Source organism: Boleophthalmus pectinirostris, unplaced genomic scaffold (assembly GCF_026225935.1).
Source record: "Boleophthalmus pectinirostris isolate CB_2022bp ecotype Guang Dong unplaced genomic scaffold, ASM2622593v1 HiC_scaffold_17, whole genome shotgun sequence".
Classification (NCBI taxonomy): domain Eukaryota; kingdom Metazoa; phylum Chordata; class Actinopteri; order Gobiiformes; family Gobiidae; genus Boleophthalmus; species Boleophthalmus pectinirostris.
In genome coordinates, this window is record NW_026571115.1 from 24375004 (window position 1) to 24393737 (window position 18734).

The window sequence follows — 18734 nt, forward strand, 5'->3', positions numbered from 1 at the left end:
GATGGGAAGTGCAAATACATAGTTTTTAGTGTTGTCAAAAACATCAAGTTATTAACGAGTAATGCAAGTACATTTTTTTAAGGGCGTTCATTTTTTGAATTGCAAAGTAGTTTCAGCCACTGCTGTAACGTTAAAAAAACTACAGGATCTGGCTGTAAACAGGAAGCAAAAGAATTTGTATGAAACTGAGAAGCCCTGTCAGGTGTGCTGATGTTATTCATATGAGAAAAACACGAAATAAACTGCCGCTCAAAACTTAAGGCGAATCTGCATTTACCGTCAATAAGGACTGTGACAGAGACAGACGTTTTACAGTCTCTCTTCTGGCTGTTCTCACTGCACCGAGCTGTTATATCCATAAACTCACGGAGAAGCACATATCGCAGCAGGACTCATATCTGGCTCACTATTTAATAGATACTTCTGCCACTGGACTTATTTTTTCCACTAAAAGCGTTATCTCTGCTGCACCACCTGTGATGACAACATCTCCCTTAGTACAGCAGCATTGGGGCAGAAAAACATGGTCGCAAACACAGTTGCAATTAAAAAAAAACAAAAAAAAAAAAACATTTCCACAAAGCAGGCCTTTCCACTTTTCTATGTTGATAAGATAGTATTAAAATGATTATTGAAAGAACAATATGCAATTTGTGAGTTATCTGTGAGATTCATGAGATTAATCACGATTAAATCGATTGACAGCACTAATAGTTTTATTTTCTGGGTAATTCCATTACTGTTTATCAAATAATAATTCTTAGCATTTGCTCATTTTAAATTTATTTTCAATCAACCAAAAAATGTAGGCTGAAAATCTGTAAGTGGAATCAGAATCAGTATCATCCAGCCTCAGTTGAATTGGTCAGTCAACTAATATCTGAACTTTAAAAACTGGTTTCCCTCATGACCAGCAGAATTTCAACCCAGCAATAGGACTTCACCATCTTGCTACCAGAATAAAAAGAATACAGTATAGCACACTGCATACTGCCTCGCACCTTCTGTAGCTCCCTTTGGATCTCTGTATGTTTCACTTTTGAAGAACGGCTGCGCTGGCGCCGGGCATTGAAATTAAAATGAAAGCAAGGCCGAGAAGAAAGCGACGAACATTTCCCCCTTTGGCCGATTTGGCTATAAATATGTGAGTTATAACGTCTTTGATTTGCAAATTAGGAAGACTGTTTTTATTCCCCAACTCTCCCTCGCATCCATCTCTCCCCTCTGTTCTCTTAGATATAATTCACACGGTGCAATACGCTCGAATCTCTCTAGCTACATAGGCTAACCTTGTTTTCATCTGGTTAGCATGCGTAGCAATATTCCCGCAATCTTCAGGGGCTCGCTGAAAACACCAAAGACGCCGATGAGTTTAGAAGCTTATCTCTTATCAAGCCTAGCCAATCACACGCTGATGTTATCACGAGGGGAAGGGGGGGGCCGGCGAGGACAGAACCAAGCTAGCTCGCGAGATGCACCCCGATAGCGCCGTAGACAATAGCGAGCGGAATGAGGAAAGGCTTTACGGGACCAAAATAGCCAAATGAGAAAGCTAGCAAAGCGTGTCGAAAGCGCGCGCGTGTGTGTCTGAGTTGGTGCACTAGCTTAGCTCCGTTATTAGGTGATGTAAAAAAGAGCTAACGCGCCGCTAAACCGAAGTCGTTTCATTATTCAAGGTGTCTGGGGTCACGCTAGCTAGCATTCCGGCTGTAACATTCCCGGGCCGATCCGAGAAGCATTTTAAAAGGGGATTGAAAAGTTGGGAGGCGCAAAGTGGGTCAACAACTTTGTCTTGTCTCTTCCCTCTTGAGTGGAGAGTGGAAAGGAGAATTTTTTAGGTTATTTTTTTTTGACTGGGCTAACGCAGCAATTTTAGAACTTGGTCTTTGTAGTTATGTATTATTCAGAACGTGGTTGTAGTGCTATAAATGACAAAGTAGTGTAGCGGTTCATGCAAAAATGGGGTTTGGAAATTTCATTCACAAGGTTGTTTCATTCTACTTTCAAAGGTAATTATCCTAGAAACACGGAGTGGTTTTCAGCTTGGGCAATAACAAGGCTAAACAACATTTTCACGTGAACAGTGACCGTGCAGATGTTTTTCAAATTAATGCAACTGCAACTTTATTTATAACGCACTTTAAAAACAATACAGGTTGACCAAAGTGTTACAACATAATTCAATAAGAAACAATAAAAACAATAAAACACATGACTAAAAACAGAATCAACTAAAAACAATAAAGCAACATATGAATAAAACAGAATTTAATAAAAACAATAAAACAACGTATGGCTAAAAACAGTATCTAACAATAAACAAAATATGTGAATAAATGTAATCTAATAAAAACAATGAAACAACGTATGGCTAAAAATAGAATCTAATAAAAAACAAAACAACATATGAAAAAAAAAATGAATCTATAAAAAAAACAAACTAAAACATGACTAAAAACAGAATCTAATAAAAAAAAACACATGGCTAAAAACAGAATCTAATAAAAACAATAAAACAACATATGAATAAAAACAGAATCTAGAAAAAACATGTGAATAAACACAGAATCTAATAAAAAACTATAAAACATATGAAAAAAAAACCCAGAATGTAATAAAAACAATAAAACTAAAAACAGAATCTAATACAAATAATACATATGAATAAAAACAGAATCTAGAAAAAACATGTGAATAAACACAGAATCTAATAAAAAACTATAAAACATATGAAAAAAAAAAAACAGAATGTAATAAAAACAATAAAACTAAAAACAGAATCTAATACAAATAATACATATGAATAAAAACAGAATCTAGAAAAAACATGTGAATAAAAACGGAATCTAATAAAAAACTAATAAAATGTCAACATCTCAAACTGTGTCAAAAGCAGAAGTGCATAAAAGTTAAAAACATAACATAAAAAACATTTAGCAGCAGTTACCAGTACTATTCTCATACAACATTAAAACTCCCATGTCACACAAAATTGACTCGAGGACTTTTAAGTCATGTTATAACGCTATTACCTCACCAAAAACATATCAGGAGTTGCAACTCACAGTAGCATGCATATTTCTACTACTTATTTATCTACATGGAGTCAAGTATGTGAGGCCACCGGGTCAGATCAGTGGAGAGGTGAGCCTGTACACAGTAATGTATGTTGTTACAGTACCTTGGTTTTGGCAATAAAAACACTTGGATAGGGCTGGGTATCATTAAGAAGCTGCCGATACGATACATACCTCGATACAGTGAGCTTTACATTCGATACGATATATTTAAAATCAATTTAATACAGTTAAATAAAAATAAAAGCTAAATCATGGCTTTGTTATACCACTTCTTGTGCAAAGTTCACATGAAAGACAAACATTTAACTCATCAAAACAGTGAAAATGTCAAATGTTTTGCATAAATGAGTTTCCTTCCTCTGAACAAGCAATAAAAGTGTAGCACTGTAACAAAATAATTGAGTAAAATATACCAAAAAATACTCTTGCTGATATATCTCTACAGCAGCTCACGATATTGATACTGTATCATCACATTAAACAATATGATGTAACAATATTTCAATATTTTTGCACAGCCCTACACATGAAATTGAGTAAATGCAAAATAGATATATTTTATGAATGCTGTGGAACATTCCAGGCCAAGCAATAACATCTCCATGGAAACAGGCAGTACAGACCTTCCACCAAAAATGTTACATAGTGCACTCTTAATGTTTTTATTCAATTCAGCTATGCCTTTCTGCTCTTTCTGCTGTACACTCTCCAGGAAATCCAAATGGCCAAAAATATCTACAATTTTGCAAATCTGCTGAGAATTATACGCATCCAACTCTAACTCACTACACAACAGCTGCTTATTTTATACCCCATACACAGAATCCAAGCACATCTAACTATAGCAACAACGGACTGTCCCGAGCACTTTTCCCAAAGCGCTGAGGCTGTTCAAAACACAACTATAGGGAAACCCCCGACTCCTGGCAATGGCTCTGAAACTACATTACGCAAAACACCGTAGTCTGTAGACGGATTATTTGTGATAAAATGAGTTATGACTCTAAATTAATATAAGTGAGAGGAATACGTCTTAAAGGGCCCATCTCATGCAAAATAACTCTTTTCACATTGTATCTTCTGCACATAAACAAGCACTATTTGGGTTTTGGAACATCCATTACACAATAGTTATGAAATCTTACTGATTTCTTGGAGACAGTCACAGACCAGGAACTGTGAAAGACCGGCTATTGCTCATCCCCCCACCCGTCCTGAGAAAGCACAGGCTCCGTCCTCCAAACATGACGTAGGCTCTGAGTGAGCTGCCCTTCCTCCGCCATCTCAGGGAGGGAGGGAGAGACAGGCGTGCGCCTTGATAGCAGTAGGAATAAACTTTTATTCATCATGGCGACACAGCGCGTTCAGCTGCATGTGTTGGACCTGGAATTGGACGAGGACTTGGGTGCACAAAGGGGCTGAACATTACTGATTGGTCAAGTATTAATAAAAGCTAGTAGATAAATTTATTATATCGTGTACACAATTAGCTTATGCTGTCGCTTTTGTTTAGATGTTCATGTGGGAATTGTCAGCCGATGTGGGGCGGAGGCAGGGCGGAAGCGGTGGGATGGGAGCGGGTGCAAAGAGCCTTCTACTACGTCAAACGCGATATAGGTGTAGCTGCCACATCAACATTGTAGCAGCTTTAGTTCGTTGTCGTGTGGGAGGGTGGCAGAAATATGCCACAATTTGTTAAAAAAATGCTGAATCCATCTAAAAACCACTTCGGCTACATATACAAGGCCCACACATCACTCTTAGCAGGTAGAAAGCTCTGAAAAGTTGATTTTGCATGAGATGGGCCCTTTAATGACCTGTATGGTTAGATGCAGGTGAGTGCGTAAACGACGAGAAGAAACCGCTCAAACTTCAGTAGCCGGACATCCACTCATACCTGATCGATACATCTATCCTAACCCCTGAGAGAGAGCTTGAAATCGGCTGAGATCCTACAAGACACTGACATGATACCGGACAGAGCGCGAAGTGATAGCAACACGTTTGTGACCTAATTCGCAGATGTTCACAAGTCCATCGTAATATTACCGCTCGGGGCGCTCACACACCAGGGGCCAACTGAGGGCCACGTAAGGACGAAATCAGACCCCGTAGAATTGTTTGTCCGAGCGGCGGATATAAGGCCCTGAGTCACAGTATTTGCAGTCACACTCTTTGGCTTTAATGACGTGACCATTTGCACTTGGGTTGCGCTCTCTCTCTGCGCGGAGTAGCTCATTAGTGCGCTTTTGAAAAATCCTAATTTATTCCACAAATGAACTGTATAGAAGGAAGAGAGGCTTTTATTCTAATACAGGCCCTGTTTTATATTCATAGCACTTTGCAGGGCTACAGTGACTTCATGCATCAGTAACTACAAGTGCTGGTAGAGCGGAGACATCCACTAAGGCGTTGGTCTTATCTCGCAATGGTGATCGCGAAGTCCTTTGATGCGGATTTGAACTTGAACCGCAGTTTTTAATGAGCCGGATATCAGTCATATCGCACAATGATAAACAAAGAAACATAATATTTTCTGACCTCTAGTGGCTGGAGTGTGTGTTTTTGATGCCATTTTCCAATGTGAGATGGTGAGAAGATGCTGAGTATTAAGTTGTTAACCAAAAAACAAATATAATTGGTGCTAACCAGGTCTAAATAAATATTTTTTGAATCATTTTGTTTGCACATTTACCTGACTTTTCACCTGATTTTTGAAAAATAGAACCAGTTCGTTTAAAACTTCTCAATTTTCACAGCTTTCAGAGACCTGAGTGGAGATTTCCTTTATGGTAATGTTAACAACTAACATGATAATTGTGCACCAAGCTTACTTCCTGATTCACGGAGGATAAAAACACTTTATAACTAGATGCAAACATACAGGCTGTTTTTAGAAAGTATTTGTACTGGGGTGAGACAAATCTTGTTACTTGAAAAAAGGGTACTGTCTCTTCACATAACAATTTTAGATACTTTATCACAAAAATTGGTATGGTGATCTATTCCAGTGAATAGATCTTTTTTCACAAGGGCTGGAAGTGCTGCAATGTAGGGTAAACGTCACTTAAGTTAATGCTTTTCACTGGCTTAGACAGAGAGATTTGTGCAGTTTAAATGTGAGATATGTAAACATCTGTGAACATCTGTAGCATTCGAACTGCGCAAATCTGTCTATGCCAATATCTACATCATGAAATCAATTTTTTATTTTAATTCTCGAATCAGTCTTGAGTCTACAAGTTAACGAATTTAGGAATTACTTATTACTTATGTTTTATTCATGACTTTAACATTAGTTTTGCTCAGGAGTAGTTCACTAATGCTCGTTGTTGTTCACCTTTACATTTTCATCTTTCTTACCTTGATAGTTGTGGATAAATTCTTCCTGGACAGAATATGTCCTTTGTCGACCTTGTTGGAGATTTAGTGATGGGGCAGATTTATGAAGCTGGTGGAAAATACATGAGACATTTCCACAGATATTTTGTCATAGAAAACCATTAACGTAAGTGACATTTACCCTACATCGTGACACTTCGGGTCGTTGTGAAAAAGGTCTATGAGTAGTGTATGTGTGATTACATAGGGCTGCATTACCTCAGATATGACTCTGCAGTGGTTATTTTTCTCAGTAGATATAAGACTTCCCATTCGATGCTTTCTGGAAGTAATAAAACTATATACATACAGACAACTAACTGCGATACTTGACTGTAGTGCTCTCATCCAAACATTCTCAACTATGTAATATTATATAAGAAACCAATCACATCTCCACTGCCTCACCCATGCCAGACGAACATGCTGAATCAGCCTGGCACCCGCTGATGTCACAGAATATTTGGGCCCCGCTCCGTCACTGGGCTCCACACAGGGCCGGGAGGGGCATCAGATCACTGTGTCAGGGCCCCTAATGCAGACTGGCATGACTGCATGGGCACTGTGGGCGCGCAGATGGGAGATGGGAGCTAGCGTGCTATTAGCGTCAATCTGGATTTTAAAATACTTTTGTAGACTTTTGTAGGATTTTATAAATGCGTGTGGGCAAAATGTTGCAAATCGATGTCTGTTTGAAAATCTGGACCCCTAGTGGCAACAGTGCAGAGGGGACAAAGTGAAAAAAGGCATTGCAGCACTTGGTTTCAATCTTTTTCTGAATAACTCGTTTATACATGATGGCACTTTCTTGACAATACTTTGCAAAGATGTATGGCTCTGAAATTGTACCTTTCTTCCCGATTTCAAACTGGTGCAATTCACAGGACAAAACAAAAAGACCAACAAAACAACAACAGAAAACTGAGAAACTAGGGCTGTAGTCGATAATGGAAATTCTTGGTCGACTACAGACTTGACAGGCTGATTGATTATTCAACTAAAAAGGGGGCGTGGCAAAGGTTCTCAAAACTATTATTACGTATGTCTATGTATCTGACCCAAACTTACAAAACTACACCTGCACGGGAGTTCATGCAAAAAAAAAACCCAACAACTATTAAATACATTTTTTTTTTTTAAAGTACTAGTAACAGTGTAAGATGGATTCAGCTTGAGAATCATGAGTTTAACCTACTTTTTTTTTTTTTTTTTTTTTTTGCAAATAAATACCAAAAAATATAAAATCTTTAGATATCATTCATAAACTTTTCCTCTCTGCTGTTGTCCTCTATAATTCCTTGCAATGTAAATAAAACTATTAAATAACTAGTACAAATTTTGGTTGACGAAGACTCAACTAACTAAAGTTCTACATCCCTAAACTCAACAACAACACTAAACTAACCTTTATAACAACTGCACCTTATTTAGCCTTAATAAAGCATATACAAACATGCAATTAATAATGATCAGATACTTAATTAAGAGTCATTCAGGCTTAATAACTACTTAATTGCTGCCTTAATTAGCATTTAACTTGCACTTAATTAGTCTGTGCTGTAAATACTTACTCGTAATTATTTCATACTTAGTAGTTATTAAGCCAGAATGAGTCTTAAGTATTTTTACTTAAGGCTAAGTAAGGTCTAGTTATTGCAAAGTTTTACCAACTCCTTTGTATCTGAAGTAAAAGAAGTTCTGTATTTTACTTTGAATGAGGTTGAATGAATGAAGTTTGTTGATGCACTTTATTTTCTGGTTCCAGACTCTTCTGTGCTTGTGCAGAATGTAGAAGAGTCTGGCTGGTCAGACGAGACACTCTCACTAAGGAGGAGTTAGAGGAGACCTATTTTGAGCTGTTAATTAACAATGTTATGAGGTTATTTCCTCTCAAAAGACTTGCCTGAAAAGAGTCATTTACTTCACACAGGTTTGAATAACCCTGTTTATGAGCTTGTTTACTTCAGAACCACTCAAAGTCGTGAGTATTAAGTCCGTAATATCCGGACTTTATTCACGCTCACACCATTGATACCGGATGCTAATACCCCGACTTTTACTTATTTAAAAAACATTGCCGTCACTGCCAAGTAGGGATGTCAGTTTATATAAAAGAGCCCATATTATGCTCTTTTTAATCAGTTTTAATGTTGTTTCCTCATCAAAAAAACATTCCTGGAGTTGTTTTGTTTAATTCACACATGTTTAACTCAGAAATCTTGCATATTTAGGCTGAAATTTTCTCTTAAATGGAAAACACTCCACATTGTGATGTTGTGTGGCAATGCAAGAAGTGCGCTGTATTTTTAAATTCCATACACTGTCACTAGAATCATTTGTTCTTTTGTTCTGGCGACATTTCCAAAGCTCAAAATGCTCTGTTCCACCTTATGATGTCATGTAGTGTTATTTTTCAAGTTAACATCTACTTTTACCTTTTGTTCAGTAGAGATTGGCAATGATTGGCTGATATTTTCAAAACGATTCGAGTGAGGGTGTATGGAGACTAAAACACTTCCTTTATCACCACATGACATCAGAAGGTGAAACATAATATTTTCCATTTGAGAGAAGAACCTCAATCCAGTCCACTTTATTTATTTATTAATTCATAAACAAAACAGTTTCCAAAGTGCTGCACAATACAAATAAAACATATCCAATAGAAATATTAAATAAAGCTCTACTTAACTCAAAAAATAAAACTGGTAAAATCAAATAAGAGCAAGCAATAAATAATAAAAAGGTAAAAAAAAAAACATAAACATGAATAAAAGATCCAGAGGACCAGCGTAAATATGCAGGATCTGTGGGTTAAACGTGTGTGAGTGAAACAAAACACAACTCCGGGTCTGTTTTTGATGAGGAAACGACATCATAACACAGATCAGAAAACGGCGTCATATGGGCTCTTGAAGTTAAAGTGTTAAAAACCCACTATAGTGCATAACACACTCTGAACACGCATGAATGAAGCACAAACCTCTATAGTCTTTTCAACACTCTCGCGGCCAGCTACGTAAGTGACCCATCTGCCATCGCAATAGGTACATTAGGCATTAAGGAGATCCCCCTCGGCCCAGTAGTATGCGTGCCTGTGAATGTGTGTATATGTGTGTGTGTGTGTCTCACCCAGATCGCCCGTTGGCCAGGTCCCTAGGGTGCTGTCCGTCTGGCCGGCCAATGAAATGCAGCCAATTATACTCTGCGGGCCTCACTGGCAGCCAATCAAACGGAAAGGGAGAAAGCGCGCAGACCACACCAGTGTTTTTAAGGGCCTCGGCACGTCCACGCCACTTTGTTAACGCGGTGAACTAGAGCAGCAACGTGTATGTATGTGTGCTCTAGCCGAGACTTCTCTGCTCCTGTTTGGCACCGTTTTTTATGTTGTGTATCGTTCTTTTGCGGTAATTAGCTATGTGTTGATTCGTGCTAGAAAAAACAAACTTCTTTTTAATGTAATTTTTCTTTACTCCCATTTAGAGCTAGACACGATTAAGAAGTTGCTGATACCTCGATACATAGGTCACGATACGATACATATCTCGACACAGTGAGCTTTCCATTCGATACTGTTCAATAAAAAATAAAGGGTAAATCATGGCTGTGATTTTAAAAGTCTTTGTTAAACCACTTCTTATGCAAAGTGAATATGAAACACGCCCATTTTAATCATCAAAACAGTGAAAATGTCAAATGTTGCATAAATGAGTCTCCTTCCTCTAAACAAGCAACAAAACTGTAGCTCCGAAACAAAATAATTTAGTAAAATATACCAAAAAATACTCCTGGCCATATATCGATACAGCAGTCTCCGATATCGATACTGTATCATCACATTTAACGGTACGATATATCGATATTTCAATATTTTTGCACACCCCTACTCCTTTTTACAATGTTTTTTGAGTTTCTAGGAGGGCTAAAGTGGTGCAGTCGGTTCACATTCACCCCATTTCCAGAAGGTAGTTTGACTGAATACAAAAGTTCAAAGTTAGCCTTATGTCTTTATGTATATAGATGTTAAAAGTAGGTAGGAGTTGCCAGCGTTTTGATCTGCATATAGAGGATACATATAAGTTTTCTCATTCTCATTATATGAACAGGCCTTATGTGAAAGCTCAGAACCTCCAGAATCCACTCACTGAGCTGCAAAGGCTGCACTAGCACTGATTCAAACGAGAGAAACATGTGACACTCATTCTGCTTTCTGATTGGATAACAACTTGGCTCTCATGTCCAGTGTTTTGTAAAATCAGCTTTACAATTACAGTTAAAGCTATTTTTGATTGATGTTTACTGGTATCTGGTGACACAAAAAGACACAAAAATGTACATAATTAGAAAAATAGAGCAGACTAATGCATAGGGGGAGCTGGTACCAGTATCAAAAACATATTAAAAAGGATAACAAAGCTGAGTTGCTAGGCCACAATTGCATAAAATCCTGAAAAGAGACTTGCAAAACTTTTCCAGAATGGGAATGTACTGCAATAATACAAAATGCAGTCAAAGATATGTCTGAGGCACTCTTTATCTGTAAAAAGTCCTTTATTTGAACACGGACATCCAAAAATTCTATTAATTTTTATTGTTGCATGTATAGCTACTCTCCCTGTTTTTTATAATTGGATCAGCTTTGGACCATTTTCAATTTTGGAGCCCTTTTGAACCACTCTTTGCAATTTTTGTGTTAAACTAATTGACAATTCAGAGAGTAGATTTCATTTTAGTGCTCATATTGTCATGCATTTTGATTCATAATGTAGTGATTTTCCAAATAGTACCACATCCCGACACTACCAACCATTCGTCATCCATTCATCACGTTCAATTGAGACCTGCTCTCTGATTTCCGAGGTCCTCTGTGAATGCAACCGCGGTCCCATCCTTCACCAGTTTGTCTCCCTCTTCATACTGGGTGTCACACGAGCGCCGGGTGATGGATGGGTGCTGCGCGGGGTGGTTAGTGACGCCGTATAGCCGCTGACGGATGCCTCGGTATGGGAAAAAGCCCCGAGCGCATTATGGCGTATCGATCGGGTCGGGGCTGTGTGTGTGCCGTATGTCATATCAGGAGAGGGGAAGGGGTCGAGTGAGGGTGGGCCCGTGTCCTCAAGGTGGGGGCAATGAAGATGTGTTTATGAGCAGAAGAGCTGAAAATAGAAATAAATAGACAAATACATATGTGCATAAATAAAGATAAATGTAGAAATAATTACATAAAAATAAATATGTACATAAATATATAAAAATAAATTACAAAATATATAAAAAAAGCAAAATTTAATATAAAAAATGCATAAAATAAATAAATGCTTAAAATTTTTTTATTAAAGGCACAATACGTGATTTTTACTGTCCTAAAAATATATATAGGTCACGATACGATACATATCTCGATACAGTGAGCTTTCAGTTCAATATATTCGATATATTTCAAATCGATTTGATACAGTTCAGTAAAAAGTAAAGACTGAATGATGGCTGTGATACTAAAAGTCTTTGTTAAACCACTTCTTGTGCAAAGTGAATATGAAACACAAACATTTTAAGCATCAAAACTGAAAATGTCAAATTTATTGCATAAACAAGTTTCCTTCCTCTAAACAAGCAACAAAACTGTAGTGCTGTAACAAAATAATTTAGTAAAATATACCAAAAAATACACTTGGGGATATATCGATACAGCAGCCCCCAATATCGATGCTGTAATATCACATTTGACGATGCGATAGATATATTTCAATAAAAAATAAATATGCACATAAATATAACAATAAATTACTAAAATATAAGAAAAAATACAAAATGAAATATAAAAAAATATGTAATATAAATAAATGCTTAAAAAATATAAATAAATAAATAAATAGTATTAAAGGCACTGTACCTGATTTTTACTGTCTAAAAAATTTCAGAGACCAGTGCAGATTTTTTGTGATGGTAAAGTTATTAACTGATAGCATGCTTCCAGCGCACTTCCTGATTATTGGACAATAAACTGCTTTGTAATTGGATGCAGATAGGAACAATGGTTTAATAAGAGCTGTAATATACTGTATCTGTACTGGGGCAAGACACATTTTTTCTCAAATACATGGAAAAAACTGGATGCAGGTTCTTTAAGTGTTGTTCTAAGGTTATGTAGAGTGGGATGTCCTGAAAGAAATTACATTTAAAGATCTACTAAGTAACTTTTCTGGTGTAGGGTCACCTGTTACCTGTTTGTCGCCATGTTTATTATTGCATTTACTGGTATGTTCCACAGTACGACATTAAATCTATTCATTGTATTTAAGCAGTTACAGCTGTTTTTAGTCCAAAACTTGCACTGAATAACATATCTGACTTGGAACTTTGCCTTGTGGATTAATGCCATTCTGTGGAATATTACAGGCAAAGCATAAAACTCCATGGAGACAAGCTGGTGGCAGAAAAGTTACATAGTGTGACTTTATACCAAGTGTATTAGTGTTGATGAGTGACTCAAGAATACTGAGAATAGAAAAATAAAACAAAAAAAAGTCCAGAAATCGTTTTCATTAACTTTTTTTTGTTGTTTGTTTTGTCTGTTTAAATGATAACGCCCTTGGACAATTGCTTTTGGGCCCGAAGCAACAGGAATCCTCAAATTGAAGAGACTTTTTTCATATGCCTTGTTTTCCCATTATGAATTCCCATTATACAGAGACAGGTGATTTCAGATTCAGCCCATAAAACAGCTCTTAACATCCCAGGTGACATTATAACAAAACAATAGCCCCATTAACCAGGTCAAAGCGCTGAAGGATTGTCATGCATTATCAGCTAGCCTAATGCCCTTCATAAAACACCACATTAAAACCAAAATGATTTCCCATCATGCAACATGGCTTCACCTCTGCTGGTCTCTCGGGGCCGGTCACAGCTCATAAAGTGGACGAGGTGCACTTTTCGATTTTGCGTTTTCTTGTTATTGGCGGCAAAGTTCATAAAAAATGTACAAGACGAGCTTTTGGACTGGAATTTAATATGACAAGTCACGCTCTACTTTTAATGTAAGATACGGTTTTATAAAATGTGTTGTTTTGTAGAAATGGTTTGGTTAAAGTTGACTAATTCCACCAGGGCTTTTGTGACTTTTGTGGTACTCAGACATGGGATTGGTGTAGATTGGCAGCCAAATCTCTGCCAGTTTGTCCCAGGGCAGCTATGGTGTCTAGAAAAAAAGAATAATGCAATCAGGAGCACCTTGGCGATCTTAGAAAATGGTACATTATTATCAGTAAAGCTACAATGAGTGCGTATACATGCACATCAATAACCCGGTTATTAGCCATATCCCAGTTATGTCAGTATTCGGGTTACTGCGTTTACATGCGCACTGAGAAACCGGGATACTCATATCCGCGTATACATGATCAAATGGAGTATCCCGGTTTCTTGACATAATCTTACAAATGCGCAGGCGCAAAAATTAACTTAAATCAATTTCATAAACCAGGAAAAATACAAACCGTGAGCTCCTTTAGCATAAGAAGCTAAGGAGCTACGAGATCTCCCACAATCCACTGTGCAGATTCTTCATTAAAATCTTCTGCATAAATAAACTCAACTTTACAACATATAAACCATAAAGACTATAGAGCCACATCAGTCCGTTTGATCATATAATTCAGCTCTGATCACATTTGTTTACGTTTTACAGAAACGTAAACAAATGTTAAGACCGTAGGCTAATTAGCATAAACTGTTAGCGGCGATAAAAACAACTCGCTCCTTGCGCCGCTGATGCGATCAGTTTCTTTTGGACTAAATGACACGACTCTGTGGATTATGTGTGTTATTTCTGTGACAGAAGAGGCGCTAATGATGGTAAGTGTGTTCTGTGCGTATAGAGTATAGGAGATAGTTCATGTTTTAGCTTTTCAGCGTCACACGAGTGCAGGTCGTACGAGTGCAGGTTTAGCGCAGCTCTTTATTTTACAGTCATTTCACTCGTTTGGTCACTTTATTTATGTTGGTCAATTTATTTATGTGACTACTGTTGTGGTGAAAGGCTGGAAAGTGTCTTTTGGACGCATGCGCACTCAACTTTATGTTGCAGTAACCGGGGTACTGCGTATACATGCCACAAGTATCCTGGTTACTATCGGAATAAACCAGCTACAGTAACCCGGTTTCTAATAACCGGGATACTGCCATAACCGGGTTACTGAAACCGGGTTACTGCGTATACATGCACCATCAAGAAACTCAAAAAACCCGATCATAACCGGGTTACTGATGTGCATGTATACACACTCAATATGTAACTTTTCTAGTGGCACGTCACCTGCATGATTCCATAAAACTAGAAAAGAACAAAACAAAACATACAGTACTTCGGAATATTCTCCATGATATGTTTTCCTTTGGTTATAATCTTTTACAGAAAAATATTCCCATGGAAACAAGCCCTCTTCCAGGCCAAATATGAGCTGCATGTTTTTCAAAGGTTCTTATCCAAATTACACCCAAAAAGAGAGAAAAAACAAACAAAAACAAAGATTTTTTTTTTTCTTTTTTGCAGATATGTGGTAAAAGCAATTTTGAAAAGCTTTTATTGGCACTACGGACCTCGCCACAAAATTGTAGTTTACTGGATAAATATAGTGACAGTAGAATGTAATGGAATTTATTGTATTTGAATAGTAATTGGATGATGCACATGATTTCTTTTGTGCTTATATTTGGGCTAAGTTCTGGTTTGAGTGAAATTGCAAAATAAAAGTTGCCAGTAGCTTGTGACCATGGAGATCTGATTACTTAGACAGTATAGTATTCAGTGTTAAAAGTAACAAATTACTCTGATGCATTGCTTTTTGCTGTAATGCAGTAATGTGTAGTGTTACATGAAAAAAAAAAGTAATATTTTACTTGGTACAAATGTCAGTAACGCTCGATACAGTGCATTTGTAACCTGGATTGAAGTGGTGGGTTTTTTGTTTTCCTTCATACAAATTCTCTAAAATCACTGCGATATCATCAGCGGTGAAATGCCATTGTTATGGTTCTGAGTGTCGGGACGGGCTCAGAGGTGCACTCGCGTAGACCGTCGGGTAACAAACGACTGGCGCAGGATTCCATGCCAAAAGGGACTAATCACAGCTGACATGCCTTTGTGGACACCCTGCTCCACGGACTCTCAGGTTCTCTCAGGGGCGGTCCTAGATTCCAAGTCCTACTCCAAGATTAGTCCGGGTTTAGACCTGATTTAGACCAGGTTTAATCCTGGTTAAGCTCTGGTTCAGTCCTTGGTTCAGTCTTGGTTTAGTCCTGATTTAGACCTGGTTTAGACCTGGTTTAGTCCTGGTTTAGACCTGGTTTAGATAGGGGTGTGCAAAAATATCGGAATATCGATATATCGTATTGTTTAATGTGATGATACAGTATCGATATCGTGGGCTACTGTATCGATATATCACCAAGAGTATTTTTAGGTGTGTTTTACTAAATTATTTTGTTACAGAGCTACAGTTTTTGTTGCTTGTGGAGTGAAAGGAAACTCATTTATTCAACACATTTGATATTTTTACTGTTTTGATGATTAAAATGTTTGTGTTTCATATGAACTTTGCACAAGAAGTGGTTTAACAAAGACTTTTAGTGTCACAGCCATGATTTAGCCTTTATTTTTTATTGAATCGTATCGAATCGATTTGAAATATATCATATTGAATCAAAAGTGCACTGTATCGAGATATGTATCGTATCGGCAACTTCTTAATGATACCCAGCCCTAGGTTTAGACCTGGATTAGACCTGGTTTAGACCTGGTTTAGTCCTGGTTTAGACCTGGTATAGTCCTGGTTTAGCCCAAAATGTAAAAACAGGAAAAGACCACCAAGGAATCCATTTATTCCAACAAAGTAACTGTAATCCAATTACCACTCATGGAAACAGTAACTGTAACTGAATACAGTTACTCATAATTTGTACTCTGATTACGTAACTCCGGTACAAGTAATCCGTTACTCCCCAACACTGGCTCTGGTTCAGTTCTGGTTTAGTCCTGGTTTAGTCCTGGTTTAGTCCTGGTTCAGTCCATATAAGGTGCAAGAATTCGACATCTTTGTTCGCTGACAGTTATTTTGGTGAGAGTAACTTTAACTTAAAAATTCTGCCACAGTCATGTAATGTCATATATTTTAAACGCAGTAATACTGTAATCTAACAAATTACTTTGAAATGACAGTGACAAGTCATAAATAACGTATTATAGTTTTGAAGTATCTTGCCCAACAGTGACAGTATTACACTTTCACATTTGTTCAATTACAAGTGTTTTCTTTGCTAAAACAATACCTTAAAAACATGCGTTACATTACTGTGAGCACACTCGCCTTTCCACAGATCTGACTTGTAACGTGGCCTGGTACCGACACTACATCTTTCCATGTAAACAGATCAATCTGACGCCATACTGTAGATGATTCTAGGCAAAGCAAAAACATCACCATGGAGACAAGCATTTGGCGAACCCTCCACGAAAAAAAAATAAAAAATGACACAGTAGACCTTCAGCTTGGATTGAACAGCACATTGTGAGCTGGAGTCTCAGGTCAACTTTGCCATTATTTCTCCTGCAGCTGAAAAGTCTGGAACTCTATTTCTTTTCATTGACTTTGGACAGTTTTCCGGGTCACAGAGAGGCAAACAAGGAAGGTGATTATAGATGTGAAAACCAAAACAAACCGCGAAGAAACGCTGGCATGGGGAGAACGGGCCAGAGCGGGCATCAGGTAAATTGGTACAGTGTAAGAGACTGTAAAAAGGAAAATAAAAAAGTTATGACGCTGATGACGGCAATACTGACAGTGCGGATAATTTTGCTAATGAGAAGTTTATTATAGTGCCAGTAAGCAATAATGATGAGACGTGTGTGTGTGTGTGTGTGGATGTGTATTTCATTACATTGTGAGGGCAAAACACCAGGTTCCTATGAGGTAAATCCTTTATTAGATCAACAGTAGTTTAAATTTAAAGCCACGCTATGTAACTTTTTAGCCAACAGTAGGCTATAATATAAGCATGTTCTTTTTATTTTCATTATTTTCCTTTTGGTTGTGTTTATTTCACTGGAAAACATATAAAAATACAAATCTTTACTATGAGAGGGCTCACTTCTCCACAAACCCGACTCTTATTTGGGCTTTTGTTGTTGCTGAAGCTATAATCTTCCAAAATATGGCATACAACTTATCTAACTCCATGGAGAATGTTCAGAAGTATGGTTTTAAGTTTCTATTTCCATGGGATCGTGCAGGTGACGTGCCAAATCCAGAAAGTTCCTTACTGTACCCAGTGGTGTAGTGGGGGTTCACAATTCATGACGTCGTCTCCCCCACCCCTCACTTTTTAATATAGACATAAAGGCGCCGTTTTACTCAAAATGATGCGGAATTATGTACATTATGTAACATTAACGCCGTTTATAATCACCTACTGAATGTAAATCACAGGCTACAACACATGAACCGGGACTGAAGCAGGACTGAAGCAGGACTGAAGCGGGACTGAAGCAGGACTGAAGCGGGACTGAAGCAGGACTGAAGCAGGACTAATCTTGGACTTGAGAGCGAGAGAACTCCAAGCCGATTGGGCGACAGCTATGCTTATCCCTGTGGGGCGTGGAGCTCTGTGCAGGTTCTTTCACTTGCAGTCGACGACGGCGCACCTCCGAGCCCATCCCGACACTCAGTCCTTGTTCAGTTCTGGTTTTGTCCTGGTTTAGACCTGTTTTAGTCCTGTTTTAGCTCTGTTTTAGTCCTGTTTTAGTCCTGTTTTAGCTCTGTTTTAGTCCTGTTTTAGCTCTGTTTTAGTTTTAGTCCTGTTTTGGTTCTGGTTTAGTCCTATTTTAGCCCTGTCTTAGCTCTGTTTTGGTTCTGGTTTAGTCCTGTTTAAGTCCTGTTTTTGTCCTCTTTTAGTCCTCTTTTAGTTTTAGTCCTGGTTCTGTCTTGGTCCCCTCATGTCTCAGGTCACTATAGGACAGTCCAACATCATGAGCCTATGCAGTTTGTTTTCACCATTGCCAAAAGCTCTGGTTTGACATTTAAGTTGTGGCTATTTTACATTTGTTTTTTTATTTTTTATATCTCACGTCGGGAGAAGTGTGTGGACGGCGTACCCCTGCGTACCACGCCCACTACACACCTGACTGTTCCTTTAAGATATGGGTTAATTCTAGTTGAGTTTGGGTTCAGGTTAAAGATACATAATGTAACTTTTATTGGTAGTGTGAGATATTGT

The 18734-nt window shown here is 37.8% G+C and overlaps 1 protein-coding gene across 1 annotated transcript in view; it reads left to right on the forward strand.

Moving 5' to 3' along the window:
* The window catches only part of grin2aa (glutamate receptor, ionotropic, N-methyl D-aspartate 2A, a), a 381703-nt gene that overhangs the window by 171807 nt on the left and 191162 nt on the right, over positions 1-18734 (forward strand). The window lies entirely within an intron of this gene.